Here is a 4301-nt window from a genome sequence, read left to right on the forward strand (position 1 = left end):
TTAACCCCCCTCTATCCCCCTCCCTCCCCTCTTGTTTTCCTTGCTAACAAGTTTTAATAAATAGTTGATCTGGGGCCTGTGTTGTTTGTAATGGAGGAGATGAAGGAGGATGGTTTTCTTATAGGGTTGCAACACCCATTTCCAAGAGCCTCTAAAATTCTTTATCTGCTCGCCAAGAACACCAAGCCCAAGGGAACAGGTGCTGAAGGTGCCTTTTTAGTGTTCATTAGGTCCCTTGTACCTGTGTCTTCTTGGGCACCACGAAATGAACCCTTCTTAGCAGGAAAGAGACATAAGAATGAAGCTGACACTAACACGCTGCCTTGTGAAGGTCATGTTGGAAATGAAAGATTTTTTTTATTATTTATTTTTTATTATTATTATTTTTTTCCCAATACAAGGAAGCTTCATAGGGATGTTAGTGGGCTGCCGATGCCAAGAGTTAATCTGGGTATCTTCGACCTGGCTTGGTTTTTATTTGTACTTAACAAACGAATATGGCATGATTAGCTTGGGTTTAAAAACTGGTTAACTGCTAGATCTCAGAACATAATTGTTGGTGATACATCAGCCTTCAGTGCAGCCATTTCTAATTGGGTCCCACAGGTACCTCCCCTGGACTCCATGCTGTTCTGTATCTTTAGCAATGATCTGGAAGGAAACAGAAAATCATTACTGATAAAGTTTGAAGATGACACTGAGAGACTGCTGAAGCAGTAAATAATGACAAGAGTGGGGTAATCAGGTGGTGTTGTTTATATCACTTAGTAAATTGGATGTGATAAAACAGCCCCTGGTTTAATGCAGCTAAATGCCAGGTCATAAATGTGGGAACCAGAAATACATGTTACACGTTGAGGATGGGAGAGAGGATGCGGTGAGAGCAGCGTCTCTGGAAAGATAGAGAGCTTGTGGTGGAAATCTGTCAGAGTTACAAGCTTCTCATTTGCTGCTGTGATTAAGGCTGGATGTGCAATACATAGAATATATAGGCCAGCTTGAAGTTTAAATTAAAATAATATAAAAAAGAAATATTGAAAAATAACCTGAAAGCAATTGTTCTTGAGAATTTACACTCCTCTTCTATTCCCCCTTATTTTGATTAGCCAAGGAAATGGTCAATCTTCCAAAATCTGATACACTGAGTACTGGGAGGAGAGAGAGACTGGAACTCAAATCTCAGCTGGGAAACTTTCTATCTTCCTTTATGACCAGCTGTATTTAAACACAAGATCAAAGAATCACAGAAGATATTAAGCTGAAGGCAGCACAGCCATTTAAGCGGGGGCTGCTGCCCTTGGGGAGCAGAGGCGTAGGTAGAAGCAACCACACTTACCTCTTGATCTCTAGCTGTGGAGGGGAAACCCTCAGAAAGGGGATTAAGAGGGAGCAAACAGCCCACCACCTTTCTGTCATCCTCAGACTCCCAGAGAGAGAAGCTACAGGGAAACTGGCATCTTCTCCCTGGCCCAGCACACATTTAATTAGTTAAAAGAATGAATCCAAGCCATCAGCAGCTGCTGGGTTTCAGTTGCTGCTTTAGAGCCTCATCCATGGCAGGTTCTGTCCTTTTGCAACCCTTCCAGCATGGGGCACAGAGAGGCTCTGCTGCATTCTTGTCTCAGCTCAGGCTTTCACCCTCTGGGCAATGCCTTATTTGTGACCCTGCCCAAGTTATGCTGGACCCCCACCTCTCTCTTTCCCTCTCATATCAATGTCATTTAAAATGTGTCTTGCTGCAAGCTGCCTCCTTGCTCTCACATGAGAGCTCTCCTCCTTCCTGCTCACATCGCCCTACCGAACCCAGCAGCACTCCCCTTGGCCTGGCACATCTCAGGTACCTCAGCTCTCCACCACTGGCACAAGCTGCCCACAGCCCCCCAAGGCTGTGTGGGGTCCCTGCTCTAGACTTGCTCCTGGGACCTGCCTAGGCTGCCAGCTTTCCTGCAGCTCCTGCATCTCAGCCCTGTGCTATTGTGGGCCAGGGGAACCTGAGTAAGGCTGGTTAAGGGATGCAGTGCTCTGGTTTTGGCTGCTTCCCACCTGAAGAAATGCCTGAGGACTCAGCATGGATGCTCTGAAGGCACCAGATCTGCTGCCTTTGACACCCAGGAACCTGCTTCAGCTCTCAGGACTGGGAACGGGTTTCTGACTTGGGCACTTGAGGACACCCGTGCTTGGGAGCCAGGAGCCCCTTTATCCACCCTCAGAGGCACTCAGCTTGGGAAGCATTTTCTCAGCAAGCACCCACGTATGCTGCAGACACCTACAACACAGCTGCTTGTAGGGGAGGTGCTGCCGGGCTTCTGCAAGCACCAAATGATCGGCATGAGTCCCAGGAACAAGCAAGGCTTCATGCGGTGCCATTCGCAGCTCATCAGGACCCACACAGCCACCATGAACGGGAACAGCGCAGTTCATGCTGCAGGGCAGGGCACTTGCTGCCCCTGGGAGCAGTGGCACTAAAGATGCCCCAGGAGCAGCATCTCTCCCATGTTAGATGAAGTGCTCTACCCACCCAGCACTGTGTAGAGGACCAGGGAGTTTCTCACAGTGCTTTGCTCTGCACAGGCTGTGCCGCGGAGGAGGTGCCTTGCTCAGGGCTTGGTCCAGTGTCTGGGCAGGGGCTAGGCTGTGTACAGATGTGCTTGGATGTCACCTTGGGGCTGCACTCATGGCTTGCCCTGGTTCCTAAAAATATTATAAAATGCCCAAGGACAGCACATCTATAAACCACCTTTAAATCCCAGGTGGTATTATCAGCCCAAACAGTGGGTGCATCCTCACTGGGGTGACTGTCACTGTGACTGCAGCTTAAGCTCAGGACCCAGTTTAGCACTTTACCAAGGGAGAATGAGGGAGCTGGAAGCAGGAGGAGTTGGTATAATATCCTCCAGGCAAGGCAGAGGTGCCTTGTGTGAAAGAAAACATGGAGACTGGCATGGGAGAAGCAGCTGAACATGCAGCTGACGCTGACCTAACCAGCAAACTGGAGAGGGTGAGCATGGATAAAAAACACCAGCAAAACAGTTGACAATAAATTAATATTAATGCAACATTCCCTAGGCTTCCCCTAAACTAACCAGCCATGAATGAATGGCACCTACAGTAAACCTTTTGTAAGCTACCCATTGCCTGCAGGGACCATCCCAAAGCACCTCCGAACAGGCTGCCTACCTTCCTGCTCTGTTGCTAATAGAAGTGATGATTTTTGCAGATCCTTTGAGTGGTCTCGAGGGACCAGCAAAAGGTCCCTTGGACAGATTTCATAGGACTGGCAAAGACAAAACTGTAAAGATTTTACTGCCATTCCCTCAATTCAGAGCTGTATCTGCCTGCTAACATGAAATCTGCAGTACATCTAGAGCGGCCTGTTGTTGTCTGGGATTCTCCTGTCCTTAAAGTCCGTGCTCATCTACATGCGCAGAGCTCTGTGGCCTGTCTAAGCTCAGGTACCTTCTCAACAAGGCTAAGAAAAAAAACATTCCAGAGCCACTGGCACCACCTAAGGTGATGTGGCTACCTGTTATGGCTGTTTGTCTGTTGCTTCCAAAGGCCAGTGGCCACGTATCCACCCCAAGACCTTTGGCAAATCTGCCTCTTTAGCTCTCTGGGACTGTGTTGATTGCACATGTACAAAGCAATTAGTATTTGGGGTCACAGAGTATGGCTTGGGCCCCTCCCCATCTGCTTCCCTCCTCTGTGTTGCCTCATCATGTAATGCTGCTTTGGATAGAGCACAGCTCCAGACTTTTCCAGAGCTCAGTGATGTGCACTGCCAAGTAGCTCCAGATGCTGGCAGAGCACAGCAAGGAATGCTACACAGGAATGCTGGAGGAGATCTGGGGAGGGAGGGGGAGAAAGAGAGCTAAGGACAACAGAGCAGGGACTTCTAATGCCTGCATGAACAGGGCATGTTCCTGCCCCCTCTACACAGCCCTGGTGCTTTTTTATTGTTGCTGCTACAAAAAATTGGACTCAGCACCTTGTAGAAGGGTGGGTAGGGGAGATCCTTTCCCAGGGAGAGGTTGTCTCATATTGTGGCTGTAGCAGTCCCAAACCCAGACAAACTCAAGCTGTGCCTGTGTGTCAGACCGTGGTAGTGCAAGGAAGAGCTTCGGAGCTTAGTGCAGTGGAAGCAGACCTGGGGTCCTGCCTGTCACGCTGCTGGGGCATCAGAGGGACGAGAAACCACAGCGAAGAGTGAGGGGATGAGACTGGGGAAGGGAAGCCACCAAAGGCAGCTGTCTGTATCCAGTCAGGAGGAAGTGGCTTTTCCAGGGTGCAGGGACCCGATGTGG

The 4301-nt window shown here is 49.1% G+C and overlaps 1 long non-coding RNA gene across 2 annotated transcripts; it reads right to left on the reverse strand.

Moving 5' to 3' along the window:
* Positions 1 to 442: 442 nt before the first annotated feature.
* On the reverse strand, positions 443 to 3646 carry LOC118174659. 2 transcript variants are annotated; one of them, XR_004754728.1, is made up of 4 exons: positions 3178 to 3646; positions 1337 to 1464; positions 1047 to 1215; positions 443 to 651 (listed from the first exon to the last, which is right to left on the reverse strand). It is a non-coding gene; the product is annotated as an uncharacterized LOC118174659 (long non-coding RNA). The 2 variants fall into 2 exon arrangements; XR_004754727.1 differs by lacking the exon at positions 3178 to 3646 and having other exon boundaries at positions 1337 to 2474.
* Between the last annotated feature and the right edge of the window lie 655 nt (positions 3647 to 4301).

The sequence above is a fragment of the Oxyura jamaicensis genome, chromosome 15 (assembly GCF_011077185.1).
Source record: "Oxyura jamaicensis isolate SHBP4307 breed ruddy duck chromosome 15, BPBGC_Ojam_1.0, whole genome shotgun sequence".
NCBI classification, from domain to species: domain Eukaryota; kingdom Metazoa; phylum Chordata; class Aves; order Anseriformes; family Anatidae; genus Oxyura; species Oxyura jamaicensis.